General features: G+C 39.6%; 1 long non-coding RNA gene and 1 pseudogene across 1 annotated transcript; both read left to right on the forward strand.

Annotated features, from left to right (window-relative positions):
* The first annotated feature begins 638 nt into the window (after positions 1–638).
* On the forward strand, positions 639–1,711 carry LOC117469874. The gene is made up of 3 exons (XR_004554630.1): positions 639–691; positions 1,418–1,456; positions 1,556–1,711. It is a non-coding gene; the product is annotated as an uncharacterized LOC117469874 (long non-coding RNA).
* Positions 1,712–2,596: 885 nt separating this feature from the next.
* The window catches only part of LOC117469882, a 38,522-nt pseudogene continuing 26,914 nt past the window's right edge, over positions 2,597–14,204 (forward strand).

A 14,204-nucleotide genomic window follows, 5' to 3' on the forward strand; every position in this document is an offset into this window, starting at 1 on the left:
CTCTTGAAGCTGAAGCCTCATCACTCCTCATTGAGTTGTGGGTACATTTGATTGAATACATCTCTTTGATGCTGCTGACTCAGACGTTGTTGATCACATCACGACTTGACTTGTTCAGATGATATTCGCTCCTCCCCAAAGACCTTTTCCCTGACCCAGAGCCCTCTTGAGTCTTTCTCCTCTGCCTCTGTGATGTTCTCGATGGCTCTCTCATGTCAGTGATGCTCTTAGGGCTTTGTAGAGTGACATCAAAGGGCTTACACTTTGCCTTCCAGCTCTGCTTGTGACAGTTTTGACCATCTCTTGGTAATTTGTACTCTTTTAAACCTCATGTTTCCCCAGGCAATACTGCCTTGTGGTACTCCATACTTTAAAGACAACATCATAACAATGTTAATTCTGTGTAAGCAGTGTGTGAATTAAAGTGTATTTTTCCGTCATGTCATAATGCTTTGTGTCTGTTCTACACATCAAGACGTAAAGTTGTCTTTCTCACATGTGAGTCTGGCCTCTAATATTAACCCCACCACTGACACGTATTTCCTTCCATGACACGCGTCTGAGCTACAAGGCGTTTCATTAGTGAGCCACACAGGAAGAGACCACCCCTCTTCTTTTTACATTTCAGTGTGAGGTTCACTCAGTCAGCAGCCAGACGCCATGGAGGCCACAGCGCTCTGCATCACACTGTGTGAGTACTGAGTCTTCATCTGATGTTTTTCATATAAAAGATGATACTAGATCATATTAGCTAAAGGAACATATGGAGGTAGATTTGTGTCAATATTATTTGTGTGAACAGATCACTAACCCGTGTGTAAATGTACAAAAAAGTCTACGTGTGTCACTGCCATTTTGGGATGATTACGTGGTTTCAAGCATTTTCAGAGTATGCAGTCTGAAAAGTAATTGCTGCTTGACGTGCATTTTATAAATTCTTTACACATTTTCCGTAAATATTTCTGTTATTTTACAAATCCTTTTGGAATTTTTGGATGTTTTTGTACATTTACACACGGTTGTTGATCTGTCCAAACACATGATATTGAGGCAAATCTACCTCCATATAAATATATACAAATGATTAACATTTTAAGATGTTTCAAATGTTTTAATTCATGACAAGACGTTATTTTAATGCAGAGGATCTTCTAGGTGAGATCTCTTATAAAATAATATATTTATTTTATGTTTATTATTAAATATTTAAATATATGTATAATAAAGAAGAGCACATATAGATGATATTACTTATTGCTGCTGCATGGCCATTTGCACTATTCTCTTTTGTGCATTTTGTTTTAATGGTGAGTTGTTTTAAAAGTATTATCTATCAAAGATATATTTAAACAATAAAGTCAAGGTAATAAAATCTAATATAAGAAATCTATGTGATATTTGTCTCTTTTCTCTGCAGGGATGATGGTGTTTCTGCAGCTCTGTGAACAGAAAGTTGGTAAGAAGCTTGTTTACCAAAAAGAAAGCAACAACACAATAAAAAATCATAATTTATTTAGTGCTATATATTAATATCAACAACAAATGTATTTCTCAGTTTCAGATGCAGATGTTTGGATCGAACCATCCAGACTTCAAGTCTTTGAATACGAGCCTTCTCTTTAAGATGTGTGGGCTTCGATGGTTTGACTGATGTGAACATTTTACGGTGGAGCAAAGCAGGAAAGGAAACTTGTGATGGCTCAAAATGGGGCTCATTGAATGAGATAAATGCACATTACATCTCTTATAAAGAGGACAGTGGAGATTACTGGTGTGAGGCTGGAGGGAAGAAAAGCGTCTATGTGACGTCATTATCACCGGTATGTTGACATTAACTCAGCACAATCTCTTTCTGTGTGTATGTATGAAATATTAAACACCAAGACAAGTTCCCTGTATATGTGGAAAACAACTTAGCAATAAACCTGATTCTATACAATGTTTGTTAGAAGAACAAAACAAGTGCAATGATGCTAAGGTTATACTATAACTATATAATAAACATATACTTTTTTAGCAAAACATTTCTTTCTATCTTAATATTGTAAATAAACAACAGAATAATCAAGAAAGTGCAATAAAAGCAAACAGCGTGCACAAAGCTGAGCATGGTCATTAAGCAAAGCCTATTGGATTAAGTCAAACAATTGCAAACAAATATGTTTCTAAAATCTAAACCAAATTGTGGTTTTCTCCTGTCTCTGATGTCATTTTAATAATTTTCTAAAAATATATGTAAATAACACACTCAACGTTCAATTCATATTATGAACCTCTATGCAGACGATACACTACTTTACATAACTGTTTCATTTCTGATTTATTCATCAATGTGTTCAGTTTATTTCTGATATTTTGAATTATTCTGGGCATGTTACAACCTGACTTTACATCACAGTATCTTCACAATGCCTTCGTTTAAATTAACAGTTTTTATATTGTAAATAACTCCTACTACAAAACTCAAACTGTTGTTCAGCTGGCTCTGTGATCCTGGAGAGTCCTGTGCTTCCTGTGATGGAGGCAGAATCTGTGACTCTGAGCTGCAGAAACAAGACGACCACTTCCTCCATCCTCTCAGCTGATTTCTATAAAGATGGCCGCCTCATCAGAAGCAGCTCTACAGGAAACATCGCCATCCAAAGAGTTTCTAAATCTGATGAAGGACTCTACAAATGCAGCATCTCTGACGTGGAGAATCACCAGAGAGCCGGATGACTGTCAGAGGTGAGATCATGTAGTTAACATTTGGAGAATATATGTGGAGTTTTTTATTATATATATTCACGTTGTGTTGTGTTTGCAGCTGTTCCCTCCTCGGATCACTCCCTTTACGTCCTCCTCGTCTTAAGGACTGTGTTCACCGTAGTGATGGTGGCTCTGCTGCTGCTGCTGGTGGGACTGCTGCATTGTGGGAAACTCAGGGTCACACAGAAATAACTCAGGCAAAAAGATCAGAGCTAGTTTGGTCATCAAGATAATGAACACCACGAGCCGAGGACATTATCACTTTCTTCAGCGTTGTATCTCTTCTTCTGCTCAGGTTGAGTGTGAGGTGTGTAACTTCTCTGTGCCACATGATGGTACGTGCAGCAGCTGTAGACTTTCTCACACTGAAGACAAAGTTAAAAACCACAGAGATACTGACTGACACATGCATTTATTTTAAAAGGCGAGCTGAGGGTTTGTTGTTCTGAGTTTTATTTTAGACTCCACAGATACTTTCAGCTTCTCAGACACAACCCACAGAACATATTTTTATTTAAATGTATGTGTATATGTAGGAGAGGCTTTTAAGAGGCTTTGTAAACGGACAATGTATATGGTTTTATAGGGTAACTGAAGTGGTAAAAAAACTCACAAATCAATTTACAAATACTAGATTTGTATTTAATATATTGTTGAATTAATTGAAAGGACAAAAAACATATTTGGAAGTGGGAATTTCCCAAAGAAAATGTCAAAGCTGTACATGAGCATCTGAACTTTTCAAAGTAAAATACAATTTGAAATTGTTTATATCTTCATAGCAGAAAATAGAGTGGCGTAGTATAATTGTACAGTATACAATGACAAAATACACGATTCATAAGATCTGTAATGATCGTATATACATTTCAAATCCCAGTAAACTCAAAACCTTTCATTCTGTTAATATATATATATATTATCGCCTTCCATAATAATTTTTTGACAGAAGAAGAAGTGTATTTTTATAAAATATATAAAATAAAGATATGTTCACCACATTTGAAGGAAAACATGTTTTGAATGGTTATTATTATTATTATTGTCTCCATTTTCACACCAATACATTATAAGGTGGCCTATAGCACAGTCCAAGTATCAGCTCCCTCTGTCTAGGCATAACCGAGATATGCCTGTGTCCCTGTACCAACATTATAGGGTCCTCAAAAAAGCTAAATATTTTACATTGTCCAATTCTCTCAATTTTCACACCAATAAATCATAGGGTGGCCTACATAGCACAGTCCAAGTATCAGATCCCTGTGTCAAGGCATTGTTGAGATATGAGCCTGTACATTTCAGATACCTGAGAGCCTGCCGTTATGTATTTGAAGTGCACTGTACACTTCAAATACATTTCTGCACAAAATGATGTCTGTGAAGTGGACAAGTCATACCCCAGCATCAGCTTCATTGTGGGTGTATGACTTGTACACTTCACTGTCCTCATTTTGTGCAGAAAGGTATTTGAAGTTTACAGTACACTGCTCTTCTCTCCTTTTTCATCCTCACAAGAGTGGCCGACCCCTCCCACCCTGGACACAAACTGTTCACCCCCTCTCCTCTGGCAGGAGGCTGCGCTCCATCAGGACCAGAACCTCGCTCCATCAGGACCAGAAACCTCTCTCCATTAGGGCCAAAACTTCTCTCCATCCATCAGGACCAGAACCTCTCTCCATCAGGACCAGAACCTCTCTACATCAGAACCTCTCCCCATTAGGGAAAAACCTCTCTCCATCCATCAGGACCAGAACCTTTCTCCATCAGGACCAACACCTCTCTCCATCAGGACCAGAACCTCTCTCCATCAGGACCAAAACCTCTCTCCATCAGGACCAGAACATCTCTCCATCAGGACCAGAACCTCTCTCCATCACGACCAAAACCTCTCTCCATCCATCAGGACCAGAACCTCTCTCCATCAGGACCAGAACCTCTCTCCATCAGGACCAACACCTCTCTCCATCAGGACCAACACTCTCTCCATCAGGACCAGAACCTCTCTCCATCAGGACCAAAACCATCAGGACCAAAACCTCTCTCCATCAGGACCAAAACCTCTCTCCATCAGGACCAGAACATCTCTCCATCAGGACCAAAACCTCTCTCCATCAGGACCAAAACCTCTCTCCATCAGGACCAGAACATCTCTCCATCAGGACCAAAACCTCTCTCCATCAGGACCAGAACATCTCTCCATCAGGACCAAAACCTCTCTCCATCAGGACCAGAACATCTCTCCATCAGGACCAGAACCTCTCTCCATCACGACCAAAACCTTTCTCCATCAGGACCAGAACCTCTCTCCATCAGGACCAGAACCTCTCTCCATCAGGAGCTATCTGTGTTCTTTTAAAAAAAAAAGTTTTTACTTTTATGTATGGACCATGACACCCTGTTAATAAACCTGACTCTGATTCTGATAAACCCCACTGTCCGGTGCATAAGCTGATTTAATGCTGCAGTTCAGTGTTCATGAATCAATAATATAACAACCCTCAATTAACTGATTGTTATTCCCAAACCCTCTCAGAGCAGAGCCAAGACCCTCGCAGAGAAAAGAGAAGGGCTCGTATTCAAAGAGCTGCAGTCTCTCAGTGACGATGTGCAAAGCTGCGTCTGAAAAACTGAAATAGACACAATAAAACATCTGATATATAAAGAATATAGCAAAATGGATAATCGCTGTATTTGTCTAACACAATGTACGGACACACTGGTATTTCCTATTAACATGAGCATGTGAATCTTTAGTAGTTTCTAGCCACCATCGTTTTGCAAAGAGCTTTTCTGAATATGTGCACCCAACAGCATGATTACACACATCACTAGATTTGCAGATAAAGACAACGTTTTATTAGCAAAAAAATGCTTAGTATTTTTGAAAAATATAAAAGTAAATAGTACTGTCGGCTGCAGAGCGCTGTGACCTCCATGATGTCTTCCTGCTGTCTGAGCGTCTCACTGTGAGCACAGAAATATAATGTGAGTGAGAACTTCCTCTTCCTGTGCAGAGTGTTTCTGAGGCTGGGGTCAGACTCTCTGTGGTTTCAGCTCAGAGATCTGGTGGAAACCTTCAGTTAACATGACTACATAATAATTATAATGTAAATAAAGGTAGTTCAACTGTCTTTAAAGACCAAATCATGTTTTTCTTATTTTTTTGTAATCAGGAGGCATCATGTATACCAAGGGCCTGTAAGTATAGGCCAACCCAGTCTCACATCTAAACGTGTAATAACTACGTTGGTCCACAACTTGGGACGTAGTATTTCTACAAAAACGCCTCTGAAATTGTAGGATCCCTACATTTTTTTTCACCATTCATTTCCAATGGCTGGCGTCTATGTCACGTGATCTTCAACTTTTCTCCGCAGAAATAAATAACATGGCCGACCTTCGTTTTATTCTCATTAGAAAATGCCTATTTTAAGGTTAGTTTGGCCATTAAAATGCGTTTTGATGTCATTTGATGCGAGAAATATGAGTGTATTTCAGATTATGTGTGCAGTGGATGTACATGATCTTTAGTTTGCTAGTTATTATGAAGAATACTTCAGGCAATTGTGTAAATACAACGTTTTCATTGTTACCGAGGTGGTTGCTAGGGACGCTGCTATCGATATTATGTCTGTTATGTTGTGTAACTGTTTAATGGTTATCTTCATTGTTACCCGGCATCTAAAATTGTGGCATTGATACGTTATTTTCCATTATGCTCTCTATATATTGACTTTATTATGCTTGAACAGTGTCTCGGGCTTTGGCTATAGGGCGGCTCAAAGTATTTTGTCCGGCCGTTGTGAAGACTGCTTTGTTTATTGTCCTTGTTTTTGTTTTAAATAAAGCATATTCAATCGAGACATGCCAAACATGTGACGTCATATGACGTGTCGCATCTGCGCACAGGGAGCAGGGAGACCCCGAGATCCGTATTCCCCGTAGTTTTTAAATAAAGAGATTTTCAATCACGGGCGCGCATCAAACGTGTGACGTAATGTGGTATTAAAAGTATTAAAAGAGGTGAAAATCACTACAAGTCTGGGCATGTTGAGAGCTGTACATACACACACATTTCATAGTCTTATATTTCAACAGTTTTACGACAAACTGTGACTTTTTTGACATGGAAATTATTATTTAAGATTGACAAACATCATATATGTAATTCGTGGCACAATTCAAACGGGATCGAAAGATAATCTTTCTCTTTCCATTGACTTCAATGCATACTTTTTCCGAAATAAGGTCCCATGGAGGAACCCGGAAGTTTAACGGACATTACCCACAATCCTCTGTAGCAACCATAGACTGTATAAAAAATTAAATAATACATTATTCCGAGTGTGCTTGCTTTTCTCTTTAAAGTCATCACATAACGGCATTGTAATACACGTTTCGGCTGCATTAAATATTACATATCTGCCGTAGTTAACTCTATTTATAGAGCTCTGGTGACAAGACTTCTAGACAAACAGGAACTGCCGCCAAAACTGAAAACTTGACGTGGATCTTAAATATATAAGCAATTAAACAACATCTTACATTTCTTTTCACACAATACGTCTCCTTGCAGTATCAACACTAATTCGGCTGACTTTCATATTTGATCCAATTGGTAGATAGGCTGTATTTACGCCATAACGGTGCACAGCTGATAGAAAGGGACACCTACCGGTTAAAGCACGTTATTGCATTTTATAATTTTATTATTAGATATTAATAGGATCCCTATAAAGTATATTCTTTACTCGTCGTTATTCTCTACTAATAGTTAATTAAAGACTGTATATAATGACTATTTTGCACATCCCTTTCAAGATTTCAAGATTTTCTAAGGTTTATTGACATATCATATTATACACAATTACGGGTGTAGTTATGCAATGAATGAAAAACTTGGGTCACAGGTTCCTCAACAGTGCATTACAAGACATCTATCAATATGTGTGTATACCTCCACCATTAAACTGTCAATTCTGCACATTTCTTATACTATCTACATACATCTTATAAGAGTAATACATATGTATAATATCAGTTAAAATAAGTGCTTCAACATAGTTAACATTGCTGGAGCCTATCTACCAATTGGATCAAATATAAAAGTCAGCCGAATTAGTGTTGATACTGCAAGGAGACGTATTGTGTGAAAATAAATGTAAGATGTTGTTTAACTGCTGATATAATTATGATCGGGGAGGCGTGTGGCGCAGTGGAATAGTGCGTTGGTGTTCGGATCAGGGGAGCACAGGTTCAAACCCCACTGCAGTCAGCATGTCGTTGTGTCCCTAGGCAAGACACTTCACCCCAAATTGCTCCTGTGGGGATTGAGTAAGTAAGTCGCTTTGGATAAAAGCGTCTAACAAGTGACATGTAATGTAATGATCCACGTCACGTTTTCAGTTATGGCGGCAGTTCTTCCTGTTTTCAGATAATAAACACCATTTCCAACGTGCATTGCGGCTAAACCGTCCAATCACCGAGCTGAGGATCTTGCATTCGTCTGTTTCCGGTGTTTAGGACGATGTGATGTGAGATGTGAGATGTGAGACTGGGTTGGAGATTTGCACAGGGGAAAATAACAAATCTATGCCGTGGATTTTGTTAAACTAATACGTTTGCGCTGTGGACCAACACTATAAATTGACGGGGAAGGGGGTAGCAATAAAGATAACACCATTAAACAGTTACACAACATAACAGACATAATATCGATAGCAGCGTCCCTAGCAACCACCTTGGTAACAATGAAAACGTTGTATTTACACAATTTCCTGAAGTATTCTTCATAATAACTAGCAAACTAAAGATCATGTACATCCACTGCACACATAATCTGAAATAACAACTCATATTTCTCGCATCAAATGACATCAAAACCAATTTTAATGGCCAAACTAACCTTAAAATAGGCATTTTCTACCGAGAATAAAACGAAGGTCGGCATGTTATTTTATTTCTGCGGAGAGAAAGTTGAAGATCATGTGACATATACAGCCATTGGAAATGAATGGTGAAAAAAAACGTAGGGATCCTACAATTTCAGAGGCGTTTTGTAGAAATACTACGTCCCAAGTTGTGGACCAATGTAGTTATTACACGTTTAGATGTGAGACTGGGTTGTATAGGCACATCCACTTAAAGGTGGGGTAGGTAAGTTTGAGAAACCGGCTCGAGATACACTTGTTGTTATATTCCATGGAATGCTCTTAACATCCTGATAGCAATGAATATCTTAAGTGCTTTGACAAAAAATCCATAACAAAATGTCATCTGTGGAAGCCGTAGTACTGTAAAAGTACGACCAATCATCTGAGCCGGCCCGGCTAAAATAACTGGATGGCCTACCTGCCTGTCAGCCTTCCATCTGTGCACAAACTTATCTCGTGCCCTCATTGGTCATGTGCGTGTTCGTGTGTGTTGGAGGAGGGGCTCTATAAGGAAGTGGCAGATTTTCTCTGGTTGTGTATTTTCAAATTCTAGCGATCTCGAGCCGGTTTCTCAAACTTACCTACCCCACCTTTAAGTTTATTAACACCTGAACATTACACTCGTGTGGTAATGAAACACTTCCATCCAGCAGTCAAGGACGTTTTTGTTATTTAGCTGATAATTTTATCCACAGCGACTTATAATAAGTGCATTACATCATGAGGAAACAAACTCAAAACAAGAAGATTCATTCAAGTGGGTACCATCCTTAAACCGAACACACACAGTGAACCTCTGCTGGTGGGTTTCTGCATCACATTCAGGAGGGCCATGCACATGCTGAAGATATGAACACATTACAGTAGTAGTACATCAGAGTTTATTATGTGACAGTACATCACTTTTTATTGGCATTTTCTGGCACTTTTATTTAAAGCGCTTTATTATAAGTGCATTCCACCATGAAGATTCAAACCCAAAAAAGCAAGAATCCAGCAGGTACATTGGCTTGTAATACGCCAAATCAGTTGATACTGCGTGCAAAGGCTTTAAATAATTCTAACTTTCTAGGTGCTACATACAGAAGACAAACTTTTTTTTTGGCCAAGGTGTGAAATCATAACTAGCCCTTCTGACAAATCCTGCTATCTTTTGTTGTGCTTCATCTCAATGAATTTATTGTTCAGTCTTTGACAGTCACACACCTACACACCCCACACACACACAAACACACACACACACACACACACACACACACACACACACACACACACACACACACACACACACACACACACACACACAACACACACCAGTAGAAAGTCTGACAGATGTTATAAAAACTGAAAGCTGTGGCTCAGTGAATAGTGTGCTGGACTTGGAATCAGGGGATAGCAAGTTTGAGTCCCACTGCAGTCAGCATGTCGTTATGTCCCTGGGCAAGACACTTCACCCCAAATTGCTCCTGTGGGGATTGTCCACAGTACTGAATGTAAGTCACTTTGGATAAAAGCGTCTAACAAATGACATGTAATGTAATGTAATGAAAGTCCCGCCCCCTGCAGTTAAATATCAGACATGTCCTCTGCCTTAATAGAGAACTGTCTTTCAACCGTTGCCACAATAAAACAATTCAAATGGTCCATCGCAACTGATTTTATTGCCATGTATTAATTTATAACCCGTAACCAAGACACTGAATCCAAAGTTCAGGTGTTCATAAACTGAGACACTCAAAGTGAGACTCAGATAACAATTCAGTGGATAAAATTACACTAAACTTGAATATATTACACAGATTTTGTAGAAAATGCCTCTTGCTGTTGCAGAAACATTTGCACACTGAAAATAAATATTAAGCATAACATTAACCATCAAGACGTTTGGTGAAGAAAAATGAATTAGCCGTTACTTATTTGCATAATACTCTGCATAGTCTGTCAATGATTCACAGACTTTGTCCTCGCAGTCAGAGACGGTGACACGCAACATTCAACAGGTACGTGTTTTCAATTTGTTAACGTTTAATACATAAGATAAAATAGATTCAAAACCTTTTTCATGAAAAGTCAGAATTTAGAGTTTTGCTGAACCACAATTTTAGATTAGAACAGATAACTAAATGTATTTAATATGTTTGTGTCCGAGTGAAAACTGCGTACAGACTTGGTGATAGTCATAACACTTTACTGGGTTTTGGGTGCTGAGAGTATTTAGTCTACGAGTGTAACTAAATTATAATTCTATGTCTTAAACAGAGGATATAATATCATGAAATGGATATGTAAATTATGAGTAGAGCACAGAAGATGTGCTCCATTTGTTGGAGCCCCAAGTACAAGTAATGTCCAAAGGTAACATTCAGTGTATAACTCAGACCTTTGGATTGACCACTTTTTGTCCAGCCTTTTTAAAACGTTTTAACTAAAGAATTTTTTTTAAAGCATGTTGTCCTGGAAGTTCACTCTGTCACTGTTTTCTGTTCATTTGCAGTTCTCCATGATGATTTTAGACACTGACGGAAAGCCCCTTAAAAATCACCTGAGAACTCTCAGTGGTTTGGTTTTCCTTCTTCTCCTAACACACCACTGTAGAGGTAAGTTACAAATACAATCTTCAAAAGTCACACTTACAGCATTGGGAAGACGTTTATATTAGGCATAAATTCAGTAATGACCTTTAAGCACATTGTCATGCAAGTGGTACCCCAATATGTTGTTACTGGAAAACGCTAAATATCTGTAACAATTACAGAAAACAGTCCATCAATGTTGTGATTTTTTCTTTGCAAACTGGTACTATAAAGCATTTTGACATGACATTATGGGAATAGAGGCTCGGTACAATATCGAAAAGGTTTTCAGAGATATAGAAAAACCTTGCTAATCCTTTAGCCGTAATTTAGCCGTGAGGCTAACGTTAGCTTACAACGCAAGACTAAGCTGTGCGAAGGAGCTAAACCATTAGCAACATTTGTTTGAAACCTTTTTTTCTTGAGCTGTTTTTTGAGTTGCTTTGTAAGCAGTTGTTGCCAATGGGAATATGGAGAACAGCCTATAACAGCCCTCTTAAAATATAAAAAACCTACGATCAGCCAAAGTCTTAGCCAAGGGTTACATTATATAATATACTTCCTTTGAATTTCCAGGTCAGTCTCAGCTGATTGGCTCATCTCAGCCAATAGTAGCAAACCTTGGTGGTGACAACATTTTGCCGTGTTATCTGGAGCCGGCGGTAAATGCTGCTAATATCGATAGCAGCGTCCCTAGCAACCACCTTGGTAACAATGAAAACGTTGTATTTACACAATTTCCTGTAGTATTCTTCATAATAACTAGCAAACTAAAGATCATGTACATCCACTGCACACATAATCTGAAATAACAACTCATATTTCTCGCATCAAATGACATCAAAACGCATTTTAATGGCCAAACTAACCTTAAAATAGGCATTTTCTGCTGAGAATAAAACGAAGGTCGGCCATGTTATTTTATTTCTGCGGAGAGAAAGTTGAAGATCACGTGACATAGACGCCAGCCATTGGAAATGAATGGTGAAAAAAAACGTAGGGATCCTACAATTTCAGAGGCGTTTTTGTAGAAATACTACGTCCCAAGTTGTGGACCAACGTAGTTATTACACGTTTAGATGTGAGACTGGGTTGTATAGGCACATCCACTTAAAGGTGGGGTAGGTAAGTTTGAGAAACCGGCTCGAGATACACTTTTTGTTGTATTCCATGGAATGCTCTTAACATCCCGATAGCAATGAATATCTTAAGTGCTTTGACAAATCTGGAGCCGGCGGTAAATGCTGCTGATTCGACGTTGGAGTGGACGAGGCCCGACATGGACCCCAGATTCGTCCATGTGATGCGTTCTGGTCGCGAAATGGTGGATAAAAAACACAAATTATTCAAGGGAAGAACATCAATGTTCACCGATGAGCTGAAGAACGGAAACATTTCCATGAAACTCTCCAATGTGAAATTCTCCGATCATGGGAAATATAGATGTTTCATTCCAGAACTGGACCGGCAAGCATTTGTTAAACTGGTTTTTGGTAAGTGCGTTATGTACGTATGTGTTCAGGGTGCATGGGTTGCTGTGTACTTTTACCTCTAGGAAAGGATTATAGTTATAGTATCTCCGTGTTTCAAGAGACTCTGAATATTTAATACTCTAGTCTATTTTGTTTGCCTTAAAGGAGTTTCCTGCTTAGGGTACTGCATGTTCTAGTGAGATTTCAAATCAGAATCAGAATCAGAAGCAGGTTTATTACCAGGTAGGTTTACACATACGAGGAATTTGACTTGGTGTCATGGTGCATAAAAACAAGAATTAAAAACACAGGAAGAGAACTAGAAAAATATTAAAAATGATAAAAAATATATAGTAGAATATAACAGTATTTACATTGCAATGGAATGAAATAGAGGAATAAAATATGGAATACAAATCAGCTGTAATACAAAATAATGTGTGCATTAATGTAATGCATAGAGTCTATGATGTGGCTGAGGTAAAGTGTCAGTCGGGGGGCCGGGCCTTGCTTAAGAGGCCGGTAGCGGAGGGGAAGGAACTGTTCAGGTGGCGAGAGGTTTTGGTCCTGATGGAGAGAGGTTCTGGTCCTGATGGAGAGGTTCTGGTCCTGATGGAGAGAGGTTTTGGTCCTGATGGAGAGAGGTTTTGGTCCTGATGGAAAGAGGTTCTGGTCCTGATGGAGCGCAGCCTCCTGCCAGAGGGGAGGGGGGTGAACAGTTTTGTCCAGGGGGGAGGGGTCGGCCACTATCTTCCCTGCCCGCCTCAGGGTCCTGGAGGCGTGTAGGTCGTGGAGGGATGGCAGATTGCAGCTGATCACCTTCTCTGCAGAGCGGATGACACGCTGCAGCCTGCCCTTATCCTTGTCTGTGGCTGCAGCGTACCAGATGGTGATGGAGGAGGTGAGGATGGACTCCATGATGGAGGTGTAGAAGTTCACCATCATCGTCTTTGGCAGGTTGAATTTCTTCAGCTGCCTCAGGAAGAACACCCTCTGCTGTGCTTTTTTTATGAGGGAGCCGATGTTCTGCTCCCATTTGAGGTCCTGGGCGATGATAGTGCCCAGGAAGTGGAAAGACTCCACAGCAGTTACTGGGGAGTCACACAGAGTGATGGGGGTGCGTGGGGCTGCGTTCTTCCTAAGTCCACAACCATCTCAAGGAGCTTGACAGACTGGTGACTGGAGGTGGAGCTGTTGGTGTACAGGGAGAAGAGCAGGGGGAAAGAATGCAGCCTTGAGGGGAACCCATGCTGATGGTCCGGGGGTCAGAGACGTGTTTCCCCAGCCCCACGTGCTGCTTCCTGTCACAAAGGAAGTCTGTGATTTTCAGATTGTTTTTTTCAGTTCAGACTATCAGATTGTAGTTAGGTGTTAGCCAAAAGTGTGTAGACTTTCTGCGCTCTTGATTTTGATATGTGGAAGTTGTTCCACCATTTTGAAGCCAGCTACAGGACTGTTTCAGGTGAAGAGTGACTCGG

Source organism: Trematomus bernacchii, unplaced genomic scaffold, assembly GCF_902827165.1.
Source record: "Trematomus bernacchii unplaced genomic scaffold, fTreBer1.1, whole genome shotgun sequence".
NCBI classification, from domain to species: domain Eukaryota; kingdom Metazoa; phylum Chordata; class Actinopteri; order Perciformes; family Nototheniidae; genus Trematomus; species Trematomus bernacchii.